General features: G+C 47.5%; 1 protein-coding gene across 1 annotated transcript in view; it reads right to left on the bottom strand.

Annotated features, from left to right (window-relative positions):
- Positions 1-223: 223 nt before the first annotated feature.
- Positions 224-18119, bottom strand: part of STK35 (serine/threonine kinase 35) — a 34966-nt gene continuing 17070 nt past the window's right edge. The window contains exon 3 of the mRNA XM_053247206.1: positions 224-5836. The gene's annotated coding sequence lies outside the window, so the exon portion shown is untranslated. The remainder of the gene's footprint in view (positions 5837-18119) is intronic.

Here is an 18119-nt window from a genome sequence, read left to right as displayed (position 1 = left end):
ATCTCTGCACAAAATATGCAGAGGCCCAGCACCCCAAACCAGCTTGCTTGTTTTTATTATCTATGGGGGCTGCTGCATTACTGCCTTGAGACCAAACTTATTTCTGGGGAAACCCAAACCCATTCCTAGAAGTCAATATTGAGGAGGTCTCAAGCCATCCTCGGATCTTCCCCGCTCCCCAGAACAAAGCCCAAAGTGGAATCATGAAGAAGGACAAAGACAGTTCATTTCAAAACTGGGTATGGCTTTAACCCCATCCGCTAGTTTATTCACACAGACATTTCTTTAATTTACAGAGCTGCTGCCATTCATACACAATCAGGGTTTCCACAGTGTTCAAGGAATTTAAATACAATGTCACACACCAACCCAAGTAAACCAAGTAGTTAAAAAAAGGTTGTTCACACACAGGTCCTAGATTACCAGCTTCTGTGCAAAGAGATTTTTTATTTAAACAGACGAACGAAAACCAACTTGTTTTGGAGCTTGGGTTCAAGCCTCTTCCTGTTACACCTAAGCTATAAGTTAAAAATTCCATATCCAACCAGACCTCCAGTGATATGGGACCAACGAGCAACTGGACCAGATGAAAATGGTGGTGGGTTTGAGTGCTGAACTTTGCCTAGTTCTCACTGAAGGGGTAAACCAGTGTCTGGGCTGTACCACTTTGCTGCAGGTGGGGGGTTATATAACAGAATGCTCTATTAAAAATCCCTACATCTCGAAAGCTGGATATTGGGGAGAAGAACTCTGGCTTAGTCTTCTCCATTTCATATCAGTTTTTGATATGGAGATTTTTGAAGCTCAGAATAGTCTATTATAACAGCCATCCCCTCAAATCGGAAGTGGTACAGCCCAAGGCAGGTCAATTTCCCCCCTTCCCAGCGAGAACTAGCCTCTGATGAAACATTCCCTCTTCCTGCTCTGGTTTATCTTGTAACTGAAAGCAGCCCAGTCCAGAAGCTTCCAGACCCTACTGCAAAGAGCACTGAGGTGGTTTTTTCCATCTTGCTTATCAAGCACTGGCATTCCAGACTAATGCCTGGTACAAAAGCAATCCAGACAATAGTTCTGGACAGCTTTTTGCAACAGTCATTTCTCCAGCCAGCTGAAACCTGCCACTGGGTTGGTATTCCAGGGATACAGAGGAAGCCCCCAAGCGACACAGACTAATGGTGTGGCACATGCAACCAACAAGGCCAGGAGGCCAATGCCACAAGGTCTGGCAAGGAATGTTGCCATTCCAGTGTCACAGTCCCATTTAGCTTCACATGACTTCATGGTGGTAACGAGTCTGGTTGGTGGAAAAAGAACATGTGGTGATGCCACCAGTTGAGATTCAGCAGCATGGCCCATACCAGTCACCACAAGAATGCAGCTGAATCCTTCTGGAAGGAGGAGAAAGAGCCAGTTCCCCAACAGTTCAGATGACCACCCATGAGTCCCAGGGGTGGCAGGCATGTGAAGTTTTTGTTTTAAGAAAAAAAACCCCACAATGATTCTGCCTAATCTCCCTCATGGAAAGAGGGATGCTTAGAAGATGCACTTTTTGTTAAAAAGCCAAAAAGTACTATGGGCATTTTTCATCAACCACCTCAGCTTCAAATATGTTATAGTGTAACCCAGCAGGCTTCAACCCAGACTAGATAACTGCATATATGTAAAGGGGGGGGGGGGAATACAAGGAATTCAGAGAGGATAGAGGTTATTGCTCTAGAAAGTCTCTGGCAGTGTTTGGAGATGCCTGATAATGCACAGAACCAAACTGTAAGGGAAAGAGGAAGACCCTGGCCATCAATCTAGCACCTCAACCCTTCAGCGCAGCAGCAGCAAGAGGAACTAGCAAGTACTGAATCCATCTCCACATCTCTTCCACTGAGGGGCAACACAAGTGTGTGTGTGTGGGGGGGGGGAGGTGGGGATACTGATGATGCAGGCATGGGGTAGATTGTTTTAAAGAAAAACCACACCAGTACAGAAGTGGACTGGCTTCCTGCAAAATGGGATTCTCAAGACTGAATGGTGTGGCTTTGACTCTCTTTGCTATCTCTTCTGCCCCGTGCAGTTAGCTTTGCCATGTCTGCACTGGCTCAACTAGGATACGTTTCTGATCAATAATGGTACCTGAGACATGACTGCTATGTGTTGCCAGCCAGATCAGGTGCTTCTGTGCTTAACCCATCCTGACCCAATGTAAACACCAATGTTCCCCTACACAGGCACATAGCTAAGGAGAATCTTCCTTCAGAAGTATGTCCACACCAGGGAAACCGACCACAACCATGACTGCCTTCTGCCACCAGCTAGTCAGATGCTTCAGGATTGCTTGGAAAGCTCCCTTTCCCCCCATTAAAACCTTCCAGTGAAACACAGGCCTCACCCCGTCCTCAGTCAGCAGCATGAGCTTAATGTGTGCTGGGACACTCTACAATCATTATCACTGTGCCTTAGCAGCATTTGCATAACATGTTCAGAAAGTGGCCGTTCTAGGAATGCATCCGAGGTCTTCTGGGTCTTACAAACCTGCAGCACACTTGCAACTTAGCTACCAGTCTGTCACAAGTACAAACTGCCAGTAGGTCATCAAGCGAGTCACCTCGCTTTGCTGAGGGTACAGCCTCGTGGTTCTTGTTCTCCCTTCTGTCATAGGGCTGAGCACGCCTGCTCTTCCCACTCTAGTTTCCAAGGTTTTCCCAAGGCTGGAAGGGTAAGGAGTGCAAGGTACAGTCTCTAGATACAATGGAAGAAAACACGGGCAGAGCTCCAGAGCTGAGACTGCAAGAGACCAGCCTGCAACGTGGGGGCAGGACACAGACAAAGCAGTGCTGGACAAACCAAGGTCTATGCAACATAACGCAGAGTTCTATGCAACTTTGTTGGAGAATGTTGTGCAGATGTAGGTACAGACTCAGAAGAGAGGCCAATGCTGACAGTTTTGTTGCTAGGTTCCCCTGTCTCTGCGCCAGAAACCTAGGGGAGAAGTGATGGGAGGAATTTGGAATGGGCTGAAGCCCTAAGAAAAATCCTCCCTGCAGTCCTCTGCCAGTCCCCACATCAGTGTGAGAAGACGCCCAATGAACTCCAGTCCCCACCACCAACTATAAACAGCAGAGTTAAATGTAAACAATTCAGTATTAAAAAAACATACCCACAACACTAAAGCCATGTCAGCCAGCCAAAAAGAGCCCATGACACAAAATGTCAGTGGCAGCTCTTGGTAACAAGGAAGCTATTTCCATTCCAAAGTCATCAAACTAAAGAGGTCACATCCCCAACAAATCAAGAGGGTTGGGATACACTCCCATGTGAACAGTGGCCAAGGTAAACTGGGATCCATGGGACCCCAGAAGTCTCAGCCAAAACAGTCTCCTATTGTCTGCAACACCACCACACACACCACCAAAAAGAGATGACAGCTAGACATTGGGGAAGCAGCCCAGTATACATTGCCCTCAGAGACCATGGTTCATGCTCTTTGAAAGAGGCTAGGTTGCTCCCCTGGTTAGATGCCATCACCCCAGAAAATGTATCGCAAATTGGATGCTAGGCTATTTTTGAAGAGTGCAACTCCATCCTGAGGGCAACCAGCAACAAGACTATCTCAGGCAAAGGAAAGGAGAGGAATGGGAGGACACATTTGGAGCACCACAGAAAAACAAGAGAAAAAGGAAGACTCCTTCCATGGTTAAATGCTGCCACAAGAGTCCTTCAAGCCCTCCAGTAAGGCACTATGGTCTAACTACTAGCACAAGAACACAACCCTAACTGCAGCACAAAGCACAAGAGAGGGGGATGTGGCTGAAGTCACAGCAGTACCAAGGTGGTGCCATTACAGAAACCAAGATTAGCTCAGTGGAGGGTTTGTGGTTGCCTGTAGTGCTTTTTGCAGGGATTAGGTCATGCATCTACACAGTGCCCAAGTTAAGATGGCAATTTTGTTGGGACTCTGGAAAACATCAAGTGTTAGAGAAAAGATTGCCATATCTGTCCTCCAATAAGGAACCACAAGAGTGAATAGGTTCCACCTGGGCCCCTATACTATGCATTCCACGGCCTACTGTTTTGCTATGGCAGATACAGTTGGCAGTCCAAGGACTTTTGGTAATGGAGAACCGACCTTGTTATACAGGTCTTTTTGTTGTTGTTTTTTTAAAAAGGTAAAAGTTTGCCTATCCACGATTCCCGAGTGCCTAGAAATGACTTCATATGTCATTACTGGCCAACACTTGGCTGAACAGCCACAAAACAGTCCAAGGAAGAAGCTGGTTTTTCAAGTTCTGGTTGTAGCTACCCACATCCCAGGAAAGGCATGTCACAGTGGGCAAGAGTGGATGCAAAGAGCAGCACACTGGACAGGAACCACAGCCTTCTGTTCCAGTTGATATTTAGTAAGAGTAAAGCCTTCCCAAAGCCACAACACACACCACAGCATCCTGTCTTTCAGTGTCTTACAAATACTGGCTACAGCCTTGGGAGTAGTGTGACAATATGCAGGTAACCCCGCAAGTGGGCTACCATGAACCAACTCAGTTGCACCGACTTAATCTAGCTTTAGCCTTCACCACCATGGGCCTGGGCAGCACAAGAACAAGCAGTGATAGCCCTGTAGTTGTACCAGTTAAGACCTATGGAAGAGATGCACAGGAGCAGAATCTTCTCCATGGCAACTTACAAGTCTAGTGTAAAGATCTACTCATCTTTAGGAGCAGCCAGCTGGATCAACTAGAGAAACAATGGAATGCCAGCTAGCCAATTCAAAAATGGATACCTAGATAACAGCAACAGAGCATTTCAGATCAGATGACTGCAGGAAGTGCCTAATGCATGAGGGGGGACGTATTTGCTAGCATATACAAGAAGCCCCAGGGGCAAGGAAGTGTAGGCTGTGCTTTAATTACAGTGAGGCAGATTTAGGTAAGACCGACCAGAACTACCCCAAAAGTAGTTCAGAGCTGGAAAAGCCGATGTGGGCAAAGAAGTTCCATTCCAAGTGTGAAGCTCCAGGCTCTGAGTCACTTCAGTGACCAAGCTCTATAACCAAGTCAGCCACCTGCCCTTGGCAGGTGTGAATTTTCAAAGCAGACAAGCCACAATATGCAGGAAACCAATTGCCAGATGTAACCTCCCTGCCCCAATATACCATGTTCTTGACCTGTGAAATTTGGCACATGGCAAGTCAGGCCTCTCCCATGGACACGACACAGCTTCCAGTTTTCTGGCCACCTTGAAAGTGGCTTCCTGTTTTAACTGTCAGACTTATGGTTGCCAAGTTCCACTGGTGAAACACTCTTCAGAAGAGAGCAGAAGAACAGAGTCTACCCAATATCAGGGAACACTCAGGTTGACAAGGCTTCCTTTTGTTTGCTACTACTGGGTGTCAGTAGCAGCCACTAGATGAACTGTAGCTTGCTATTGGCTGCACCTCCCACTGAACCTCTCCCTGCTAAACAGCACTAAGAAGAGATCTTACACTCATCTGGGACCAGAGTTCTGGTACTTAGCAATAGCAGCAGGGAAAAAATGCTTAGTTCCTGCACCCCCCACTTCCACCCCAGTATTGTTAGGTAAAGAGGCATTCTCCAGAAATACTTGCACAGATTTAGTTCATCAAGAAAACTGAGTGGGTAGTAGGGAGAGGGAAAAGGCAAATTTTAAGAACTTTAATAGTCTCATAATGAAATGGGTTACAACGGTTCTTGCTCATGTTCTGTCTCATGAATTTAAAAAGACTCTTGGAACTTCACATTGCCAAAGATCCTGGTGCTTGAAGTGGGCTGTCCTCCTCTTTCCTCTGTGCACATAAGTAATGGAGATTGTAGGTCCCTGGTAAGAAATCCTGGAAGAGATGAAACAATAGTGAAATACTGGTTTTTACACATCTGCAAATCTTTATATATGTTTGGTCCAAGCAATTAGCCCTGACAAAGAACAACAGACATTCCAAGTGACCAGTTTTCTTCATGTCACTGACATGAAAGCAACCGACAGCAGGAATTGTTGTTGTGGGGACCAGGCAGTAGTGCAACCATATATGTAGGCATGAATGAATAAGCCAGCAAATAAGCTGCTATTGCCCCTTCTTGGTGCAACTTCTGCACCTGCTCCCACCATTCCTTGGCCCAGCCTCCTCTGGCCTGTCCTGGAATTGTATGTGTTTCGGTTTCATTTCTACTCACAGCATCTTCTTGGAAGGGCTTTGTAATAGACTACTTTACATAGGGCTGCCTTTGAAAACTTCCATCTAGTGCAGAATGCTGCAGCCTGCCTTGTGACAGGTATGGACCTGTTGCGTGTCCTGAAGCATCTGCACTGGCTGTTCGTTTGCAATTCAGCTGTTGCCTGTAAAACACTGAACAGCTTAGCTTTATTTTGGGGAATGCCTTCTCTCATACAACCCCCAACACTTAAACTCCCTATGAGAAGGCTATGCACCAAATTCCATGTTATGAAGAAGCTCAAATGGCTTCCACCAGGAGAAGGGACTTTTTTGTACCCAGTCCCAATGTGCGCTCTCTCTCTCTCTCTCTCTCTAGGCTACTTTCTGCTAGCTTTGCAAAAGCAGACAAGGAATTTTTTCTGTTCCAATTGGCTTTTATTTATTTATTTGACATATTTTTATACCGCCCAAAACTTACATCTCTGGGCAGTTTACAACAAAATAAAAACAGCATTAAAACATTAGTTAAAAACAAAAAAATTAAAATATGACAATTTAAATGCAGATGGACTTCTTCAGATGATCTCAATGGGCGGTGGGGCTCATAGCAAAGAAGGCGTTCTCTTAAATACCCAGGGCCCAAGCTGTTTAGGGCTTTATAGGTTATAACTAACACCTTGTATTTTGTCCAGAAATATATTGGTGGCCAGTGTTCAATACAGGAGTAATATGGTCTCTCCTAGATGTTCCAGAGACCAGCCTGGCTGCCGCATTCTGAACCAAATGTAGTTTCCGGACTACGTACAAGGGCAGCCCCACACAGAGCGCATTACAGTATTCCAGTCTGGAGGTTACCAGCAGATGTACCACTGTTTTAATCATTAGCTCTGTATATGAAAAGGTGGCACATAGTCACATCACTCTTGATCTCTGCTAACTGGCCAAAGAGACACCTTTTAAAGTGGCAATTCTCTTATATTTAGCAGGGGGAGACCAACTAGCCCTACCCAAACCCAGCACAGCATCCCTCCAGTGGCTGTTGCTGGTATCAACCCAACATTTTTTGGGGGTGGGGGACAAGGAACCATCTTATATCCAGAGGAGAGCTGGTCTTGGAGAGGAGAGCTGGTCTTGTGGTCGCAAGCATGACTTGTCCCCATAGGTAAGCAGAGTCTGCCCTGGTTGCATCTGAATGGGAGACTTGATGTGTGAGCACTGGAAGAGATTCCCCTCAGGGGATGAAGCCACTCTGGGAAGAGCAGAAGGTTTCAAGTTCCCTCTCTGGCTTCTCCAAGATAGGGCTGAGAGAGATTCCTGCCTGCAACCTCAGAGAAGCCGTTGCCAGTCTGTGAAGACAGTACTGAGCTAGATAGACCAATGGTCTGACTCAGTATATGGCAGTTTCCCATGTTCCTATGTTCTATGTAAAACACTTTGAGAACATTTGTTAAAAAGCTTTTCAGAAATATTCATAGCACTAGTTCTCAGACTTATTCCCCTCACTCAGTTGTATTATCTTCATATTGGATACAGACTTTAATAGGTTGTCAGGATTATAGAGAATGTACTTATGACTTTCAAGCACTATATAAATGTGAAGTATTAAAAACATGGCATAACATACATTTTGTACTCAACACTAATTTTATGAGCAACTTACTGCCAAGATATCTAGTTCATGCTATGCTTTTTGTTTGTGTATTTATGCTGAAGCTGCTTTACTCATTTATTCAGCTGGCTGATCTGCTGCTCTTTCATTGCTTACTGTGCAATCCATATCCATCCATATATATATTTCTCTTAGGTGTACCCGTTGCTAATCCCATGTGTGGCAGCTCTCGTGAGAGTTCATGAGCGAGCTGTTGGCAGGGGAAAAGGAAAGTGGCAGAGCCGGACAGGTGGGTGGGGAGAAAATGGTGCCACAGGTGCTCTGTGCCCAGCCCAGCTTCTCTGTTTTATTCTGTATGATATGTGGTGCTGCTATGCTTACTGAGAGAATTCTTAGTATTATTTTTTACTTTGGAAGATGCAGAATGGTGTTTCTCCCTTGAAATAGGAGGCCACGGCTCACATAGGGTTAACATGCACTCCTTTGCTCCTAACAGACAGGAAATCTCAGGTATTTTCAGGTAGCTGAAGTCAGCATGCTCAATCCAATTCCCCAGTTTCTTCCTGTCTTCGCTCCTGATCAGACTATACCTGGGCTTCTGCCCAACTTCAATCCTCCATCATTTCCTTGCTTGGTGAGCCTTTTTAACAAACTTTGGGCATGGATCTCTCACAAGCAGCAGACACCTTAGCAGGTTCAATAACAGACAGCATGGGGTGGGGGGAGATAAAAGCAGGCGGGGGAAAAGAAGGCTGTTAAACGGCAGTGCCATATTTCCCCACATGGCCTTGAGAGGAAAAAGAACCCCTCCAAAGAGAGAGGTCGGAAGGTTAAAAAAGGGACCCTACTCCCTGCTCTGCGGCAAAGCAAAAGGATTTTAATACAGGCTGATTGCAGTGATTCACTGCAGCAGCCTGGGGGTCAGTGCGTGCATGTGGCCAGCGGTGGGGGGGAGGGGATGCGGAGCTCCGCTCACCATTGCCCCCACCATTCTGCCCAGCTGGACGTCCTCACCGAGTTGCACGAAAGGGGGGGCTTGTTCCTGGCCAGACTTTCCCAACCCTGCATGACCCTTACTGGTGGAAACGCCAGCAAAAACCCATGCCGCTCACCACTGCAGGCGGGCCTCACCACCTCACCTCTCCCGGGCCCACCAACAGCTCTGTTGCTGGCGACGAAGGCAGCAGCGACCGAAGCACAGGCCCCGTTGTGAGCTAGTGCCACCTTGCTGACGCATGGAGGTGACCCAACTCCACCTCCTCTTCCTTTGCTGGCTGCTGCACCGGCAAGCAGGGACGAGGATGCTCTCCTCGCCACCCCGCCCCTCAGTGGTTCTGTGGCGCTCCCTCCAACAGGCAGGGACGGGGATGAGATCTCCGCCACCCCATGGTGCTGACCCCTACCCACGCCAGCGGCTGCAGACCTTACCACGCCACGTTCCACCGCCACCTCTTCTGCCCACCACAGCGGTTGGCCTGGCTCCTGAAACACAGGCATGAAGCCCAGCTCAGGCAAAGGTGGCAGCAGGGCATGCCATTCAGATGGCCCACAATGCTCTGTCGACAGTGCAGACCTTGGGCACAGTGCCATTGTTGAGCCATAGGCCAGGTTTGGTGGCCCCTTCCCAGAACAGGGAGAGCTGGCGCTTGGGTGAAGCCTCTGGGCCCCTCACTCATGCCACTGATATTCTGGCGCATAACATAACATGTGAGGAGACAGCACCAAGAGAAACATTATCATGGCACTTGCTCAATAAATCCCTTGACATGCTACCATGCTCAGTGGCTGATGAGCAGGCAGCCAGGCTGCGCCAGAACAGGTACCCCTAGAGGATGTGGATCGGGAGGCCAAGTGTCATATGGGACACAGCGGCTACCAAACAGAGGCAACAGCATGAGGTGGTAATTCCGGATCTTCATCCGGTAAGTGTTGTATGTGGAGATATGGAGTTCCCGCGGAACATGATGTCAAGAGAATTGAGAACGAACACCAGAGAACTATCGTGTTCTATTAAAGAGATGGTGGCCGAGGAGATGAGAAAATTTACTGGGGCCAATCTGGGCACGTCGCTTCAGGCCATGGCTGGTTGCACATGCTCTAGATCCCCTAACACCTCTTCTGACAGCAGCCCTGAAAGGACAGCATCCCACAGGCCCCGCACCAGGGTGAGACATCACCACTCATCAGCAGATGCATACACCGACGTGCTTGGGACCAGTCACTCCCGCCCGTACCGGTGGTAAGAGGGAAGTATGCATTCCTGTGCCAGTCAATGAAAGAACTACAGGCAGTCACACCACAGGGGTGGCTTTAGAGTCGGGATCTACCCCAGGGGAGCCCAGTGGGGAAAATAAGAAAGGAGAACTCTCTGAAGAGGAGGCCCCTCAGAACCCGAGCCCAATTCTGAGGCTCTTCTCCCAGGAAGCCTATGAAGTTATTCTAGCAAAGGCCATGAGAGTCATTAATGCAGCAGCCCCTCCAGCTGAAACACAAGAGCTCACAGGGCAACTCTCGAAGGACGTTTTTCCCACCACTAGACATCATCAACCAGTGGTGCCCTTCCCACCCCTCTTCCGCAACACTACGTGAGACGAATGGGATAACCCTGCATCCACTAAACATGCAGGTTCATTTCCTAAGAGATTCTATATACTACCCAATGAGGTTATGGCAGAGATTGTGGTACCAAAGGTGGACACACCTGTGGTGGCCCTGGTTTCTGGGGCAATCATGAACAAGGATGGAGATGAACTCCTCAGAGGGCCAGAGGACAGGAAAGTGGACACTCTCCTGCGCAAGGCCCATGAGGTGTCAGCCACCTCCATTCGGGCCTCGGCCTCCACATTCATCATGGCCTGGGCTTCAGTATTGTGGGTCAAGGACCTCCTTACCAAGATACAGCCTGGACAAACCGTACTTTGGCAAGCTGAATAAGCTGGCAAAGGCAGCTGCCTTCATGGTGGATGCAAGTCTGGATTCCATCCAGGCATCTTCTAGGGCTATGGCAGCTAATGTGGTTCTGCACAGGGCCCTATGTCTTAAGAACTGGCAGGTGGATGTGAAGTCCAAAGCCAATTTGGGGTCCACTCTCTTCAAAGGGGACAATCTGTTTGGAGAGGCACTGGACACGGTACTGGTGGAGACACAAGATAAGAAAAAAGCCATGCTTTTGGGATGCAGGGAAGCACGTAGACACTTCCACAATAACCAACATTCCTTTTGTTCCTCTAAGCAGGGTCCTTGATTTCAGGACCAGCGATCAAACCACTTCCAGGGACGACCCCAGTGGGGGACCAACAACCACTGGAACCAGAAAAACAGATCAGGGTTCCAGCAGCCACAATACCCCGCCTCCAGAGGAGGCTGCCCACAGCATCTATTGGCTAGAACTAAGAGCCATCAGGCTGGCACTAGCCCATTTTTCCTACCACTTGCAGGGGAAACATTTTTGGTGACAACTGACACATGACAGCTAAGGCCCACATGAATCGACAAGGGGGGACCAAATCAAGATCCCTGATGGAGGAGCCCAATGCTCTTTTTCAATGGGCAGAAGGGCATCTGGCCTCGATCAGGGCAGAACACCTGAGCAGCGCATCCAATGTCCAGGCAGACTGGCTCAGTCGCCAGACAGAGGACCAGTTGGAGTGAGCTCTCCATCCCGAGGTGCTCAACCAGATACAGCAGTAACTGGGGTCGCCCCAGATGGATCTGTTTGTGTCCCCTACAAACAACAAACTACCCCGCTCCTTCACGCGGTTCCGCCACCACCTCATGGAAGGCACAGATGAACTCAACTCTCCATGGTCACAGGGTCCCCCGTATGCCTTTTCCTCGGTAGGCCTCATTCCAAGGGTATTGACAAGACTTCAAGAGAGAGGGGTACAGGTCATTCTAGTGGCCCCGTTCTGGCCAAGGTGTCCATGGTTCGCCGACCTTGTACTCCTCTCTGTCGCAGCCCTGATGCCACTGCCACAACAGCTGGACCTTCTTACCCAAGGGCCGTTGGTTCACCCAGACCCAGCATGGCTCCAGCTACACGCTGGAGTTTGAGCGCGCACAATTAGAGAAAGGCTATTCCAGGACAGTGAAAGACACGATCCTGGCCACTAGGCGGCAAAGCACCAATAGGATTGACCAAACGACCTGGGCCGCCTTCCTCAGATGGGCAAGATGTAAAAAAGTTGAGCCATGTTTGGCCAAAGTTCCACAGGTACTGGCCTTCCTACAGGCGGGCCTGGACCAAGGTCTGAGGCCCAATAATCTGAGACGACATGCCTCTGCCCTAGCTTTGGTCTTGAAGTTGAGGAGGGCCAGGAGCACCACACTCCACCCTCACCTCTCTTGTTTCTTGTGGGGAGCTACCAATATCGCTCCACCACGAAATCAGCGTTTTTCTTCATGGAACCTTAATAAAGTCCTGAATGCCCTCACACAGGCCCCTTTCAAACCACTCTCTTCCATTCCGCTGAAATATATGTCATTCAAGGTCCTATTTCTAGCTGTGATCGCTTCGGCACGCAGGGTGTTGGAATTGGGGGCACTCTCGATACGAAAGGAACTCTGCATTTTTCAGCCAGATGTGGTGGTTCTAAAAACCGACCCAACTTTTGTCCCAAAAATAAACTCCTTTTTTCACCGGTCGCAGGCAATAGTTTTACCCTCCTTTTGCACAAAGCCCAAACATCCACAAGAATGAGGTTGGCATTTCCTACACAGAACCCTACACACCTACATTCAAAGGACAAAGGACCTAAGGCTATTTTGGAAGGGCGGTATAAAAATCGAATGAATGAATGAATAAATAAATAAATAAGACGGTCCGAGGCCCTCTTCATGTCCTTCCACGCTACTTTCCTGGGCACTAAGGCCTCTAAAGTGACCCTAGCATGTTGGCTTAAAGCATGTATCGCCACAACCTACCAGGTCCTGTCACTACAAGTTCCCCGAGGCATCACCGCACACTCTACCCACAGTGCAGCTACCTCGGCGGCTTTCACAGCACAGACACCCCTGGGGGGAAATCTGCCACGTGGTCCTCAATTTCCCCCTTTCTCAAGCATTACAAACTTAATTCACTTGTCACAGAGCAGGTGGTCTTCGGGTGCACAGTGCTCCAGCAGGTGGTACAGAACTGATCCACCCCACCCCCCGAGAATCCATAACTGGTCTGGTAGGTCCCTATGTGAGCTGTGACCTCCTACTTTGAGAGAGAAAGAAACATTGGACCTACCGTGAAGGGTTCTTTCTCCTCTGAAGTAGGAGGTAACATGGCCCACCCGTGGATCAGGGACTAGCTTAGTGTCAGGCCATGCCTCTCTGTCTAATTATTCCGGCACCCACCTTCAGGACCGCCCTGACTAATATTTATTTATTGTTAAATTTATATACCACCTTTCATTAAAAATCCCAAGGCGGTTTACAGCAAAAATGTAAACACAAATGGTAAAAAATACACAATTAAAATATTAAGTGAAAAATACTAAACAAATCTGATTAAGAATTTAAAACAAAAGCATAAAAGCAATATAGAGTACAAAGAGCAGCAGCAGAGAATCAAATAAATGCCTGGGCAAAAAACCAAGAAAACACTCTTTCTAAAAGCTGTGATGGATCCTGCGGAGACCCAAGACTCAATATCTCAAGACTTGCTGTCTACCTTACACCCTTTGCATGCTAACTACCCAGTTTCCACAATACTGTGGAGTTCTACAGCCAAGTCATGAAACGCGACAGTAAGAACTGGGGAATAAGACTGAGCATGCTGGGAGAAGGGGATGGACTTCAGCTATCTGAAAATACCTGAGATTTCCTTTCTATTGGAAGCGAAGGAGTGGAAGTTAACCCTATGTGAGTCATGACCACCTACTTCAGAGGAGAAAGAATCCTTCATGGTAGGTCCAATGTTTCTTTCCACAGCAGCAACAACTGTTCCCAGTGGACTGTGGCCTTCAAGTGCTACCACATCCTAGATTTAAGTAGTTCTAAAAGTACACAACAATTCATGTTTCTGCACAGAAAGTAGCCCTCTCTCTTGCGCATGAGACAAACTTTTCAACCACTGAGGAGGCCTTAAGCCCCAGATAGTCTGGTGTGATACACAAACAGGCATTTAAAGCCAATTATTGAGTGCACAACAGCTCAGGCCCCTTGACTCTCCTCCCTGACAAAACGTGTGCCAGGGCCTCCAGGGGAGTTCAGTCTCAGTTAGCTCTTGCTTCAGCATCCAAGTTCAGCGGCCAAACTTCTTGGGGTAGACCCCCCAGTGGAACCCCCAATTAGCTGAAGGATGCCTTAAGTGGAAAATAATTGTTAGAACATGCAATAATTAGCAATGGATTTTCTCAGGCTCTAATTTTCTTGTTGGATTTGGCAAGAGGAAACTAGAGCTAGGAACAGTTAAAATTGGCCCCTGAAGAGAAGAAGGTTCAGCTGAGGCTGATGTAATTAGAACAGCATTGAACAGAACAGGACAGCAGATTTCATGGAATAAGCTGAAGCAGAAAAGCAGGTTAGGAGGCTGTCTTGATAAAATAGGATACTGCAGAAGATTCTGTTTTGAGATCCCCTCAGCACGTACTAGCTAAGAGGTGTTCTAGCCCAACTTCCTCCTGCCTGTGGATGCGAGAGTGCAGAACATGCACTCCAGCATTTGTCCCTTGGTTCCAATATTATCACTAGACTTGGGAGACCTGGAGCTGGTTTAAATAATAAAGCCTCAGATTCTCTCAGGCTAAGTAACTCCCATCTGCACCAACAAGGAATTCCAGGGTATGTTTCAGCCACACCTCCTTGTTGCCCATCTTGGATTATTCCAAGTTCACTATGGATCTCTGAGGAAGTATGTGGCACAGATAATAGCAGGGTGGTTGTTTACATGATTTCCTTATCCCAGGATAAGCAAGAGACAAATTGGAAGTCCTTGGTCTTGTCAAAGGTTAATAACTTGAAGCTCACATTCCATTCTCTTGAAGGGTTTCATCATAAACTGAAGACCCCACTCCTTACATAGGCTTTCCAGATCTCTTTTAATGCTGCTTTTAACCTGTTATTTGGAACTCTTCCTTTTTTGTGATGTTCTCCTGCTGGAGTTTTTAAAAACTGTGGTTTTACTTTTTAAAAAAGTTTGAAGCTGCCTTGAATCCTCCAGGAGGCAGGCAGGCATAAACGTCTAACTAAAAAAAGCAAGCAAATCACAGGTAGAGCACATGGCTCAGTAGAAGAGCACATACTCTGCATGTAGCCAGACCCAGGTTCAGTCCTGGTATCTCCACTTAAGAGGATCTCAAGTAGTATGGCTGGGAAAGGACCATTGTCTGAGCCCCTGCAGACTGCTGCCAGTCAATAGACTACAGTGGGTTAAATGGACCAAAGGGCTCAATTTTGTGCTTATTAAGTCTTCTACAAAGGTGAAATTATCTAACATATGCAATGCTGAAGACTCACCCTAGTTTCTGTAAGGGTAAGACCTGCACCACTAGCTTCCTAGAGCTCTTTGAGGGGGCCAATAAGCATGCGTGGATAAGGGTGACCTGGTAAAAGACTTGTATTTTTGGACTGCCAAAATGCTTTAGACAAAGCCCTTCACCAAAGGCGCTTGACTAATCTTAGCAGTTATGTGATAGGAGGAGGGCAGGCCCTCCTCTAGATTAGTAAGTAGTTAAAGAACAGGAAACCAAGAGTAGGAAGAAATTGACAATTCTCACAATGGAGGGAAATAAGAAGGATCCTTCAAGGATCTATTTTGGGACTTTTGATTCTTAACATTTCCACAAGTGATCTGGAGTTAGAGATGAGTAGTGAGGTGGTCAAGTCTGTGGATGACATCAAGTTATACAGAATTGTGAAAACCAAAATGGACTGTTGGGTGAATGGGCAATAAAATAGAAGCTACTTCTCCATATCAACCTCATCGCGAGAAGGTTGAACCTCCCTAAATGCCGGCCTGGAGGCAGCAATGTGCTGGGTGAGGGGAAAAAACCAGGCTGAATCCAGATAAGACAGAGGTACTTATTGTGTGGGGTCAGCACTCGGGAGATGATATTGGTCTGCCGGTTCTGGACGGAGTCACGCTCCCCTGGAAGGAACTGGTATCCAGTCTGGGGGTGCTTCTGGATCCGAACCTCTCCCTGGTGTTCCAAGTTGAGCTGGTGCCCAGAGGTTATCAGCTTTGGCTGATATGCCAGCTGCATCTGTTTCTTGAGATGAACAACCTCAAAATGGTAGTACATATGCTGGTAACCTCTAGGATGGATTACTGCAATGTGCTCTATGTGGGGCTGCCTTTGTACATAGTCCAGAAGCTGCAGCTGGTCCAGAATATGGCAGCCAAGTTGGTCTCTGGATCATCTAGAAGAGACCATATCACTCCCGTGTTGAAAGAATTACACTGGCTGCCGATAAGTTTCTGGGCAAAATACAAGGTGCTGATTATTACCTATAAAGCCCTAAACAGCTTAGGCCCTGGATATTTAAGAGAATGTCTCCTGCACCATGAGCCCCACTGCCTACAGAGTAGCTTGGCAGCTACTCAAGAATAGGCCTTCTCCATTGCTGCCCCTGAACTTTGGTATGCTATCCCTGTTGAAATAAGAGCCTCCCCATCTCTGGCCACTTTTTAAAAGGTGCTGATTTATTCACCCAGGCTTTTAATTAGATCCATGGTTTAAATTTTTAATGCTGGTTTTAAATGATTTTAATGTTCATGTTTAAATGATTTCGATTGATTGATTTAGTTTAGATTCCTCCTGCTGCCTCCCATTCCTGATCAAGAGTAGGAATGGGAGGCAGAGTTTGTGCTCAGTCACAGAATTCTGGAGTGCCTTTGTAGATTAGTAGTTGAACAGTCCCCCTCCTCGGCCCAGCAGCAGCCAGAGACCCCCCACTCCTTCCTTTCCTGCTCTTGAGGGTGGTGTGGGTTTTCTTGACAGGCAGCTCCAGTTTTGGCTCAGTGACAAGGCCAAGCCAGAGTTGTGGACTGCTGTCAAAAAGGATATGGTGAAGCTAGGGAAAGTGCAAGAGGATAACCGGAATGATCAGGGGCCTAGAGCACCTCCCTATGAAGAAAGGCTAACACATTTGTGGATTTTTCATTTAGAAAAAAGCTACAGACACAAACAGAGGTATATAAGATTATGCAAAGTGTGGAGAAAGCAAGTAGAAAAGCTTTCCTCTCTCTTTTTATTAACACTAGAACCTGGGATCAGGAGACTGAGGGAAGACAAAACTAACCTTCCTTCACAACTTAACCACATGGCAGCCATTAGCCAAGATACAGTTAGACCAATTCATGGAAAACAGGGCTATCAATGGCTACTATCCACAGCTCCAGATTCAGAGCCTGCATGCCTCAATGACTTGATGCTGAGAAACGAACGGCTTTGCATCTCCCGCCTGTGGCTTCCCATCTGGATGACTGCTGTGGGAAATTATGGGACTTTTGGTCTGATCCAGCAGGGCTCTTCAAGTTCTTCAGGCAGTTTTATAGATGTGTGGCTCAGTTATATACCTGTAGAGATAGGACCATAGCAAGCGAACTTTAGTGCCTGCAGGAGTCTGAAGGCTGCAGTGCCCCATCCTCCAAGGGATTTTGCCAGGATAGCATCGTCACTGTGGGAGCCGGAGAGCTCGCACGGCACATCATCCTCTTCTGCCAGAGTGAGTGCAAGGCTGGCACTTTGCTCAGAAGCAAACAAGAGGATGGTCAGTGCGGCACGTCTCTTTTGGTTACATAAAGGGCAGCCCCTTCTACTGCAGCTGTGCTTTTGATGACAACTCATTACCAGCTCAGTTCCTGGCAAGGAGGGGGTGGTGGGGGGGGTGCTTGGAAGAGGCAGCTGAGCCTTGGAATAAATAGCCAGAGGGCAGGTCTGTCCCCTCTCAGTTTTTATTACGCTTGCATTTACCATTCTGAAGAGCGGTGCAGGAGGGGTTTTCCCTAGAGGACACAGCCTTGTTATGTAACTCAGCAGCATCATGTTAGTGGAGCATGAGTGAACACAGATGGCAAAAAATAAAAAAATAAATAAAAAGAACTATGCAGTCTGCTCAAGGGGCAAGGGGTTGGGGAGAAGAGAAAAAAGTTGGGACCCCACACACAACCCCAAGTAGCACAGCTTCATGGTGGAAACCAACAGTGGTGATGGAGGCTTAAATAGTGGTGGTGATGGAACACCTAAAAACCCTCCCTATACAGCATTAGTCCAAACACATGCATGTCCAATGGAGAGAGACCCCCTGGATTCATGTGGGTCAGAATGAAGCAGGGTTAGTGACTTAAATGCTGTGTTAGACACATAAGAGCACTGCTATGGAAGATAGCTTGGGCAAACTCCAAATGGAAACTAAGTGTGT

Source organism: Hemicordylus capensis, chromosome 4 (assembly GCF_027244095.1).
Source record: "Hemicordylus capensis ecotype Gifberg chromosome 4, rHemCap1.1.pri, whole genome shotgun sequence".
Lineage (NCBI taxonomy): Eukaryota > Metazoa > Chordata > Lepidosauria > Squamata > Cordylidae > Hemicordylus > Hemicordylus capensis.
The sequence above is the reverse complement of the archived record's forward strand: the minus strand, read 5'-3'. Positions and strand labels throughout refer to the sequence as shown.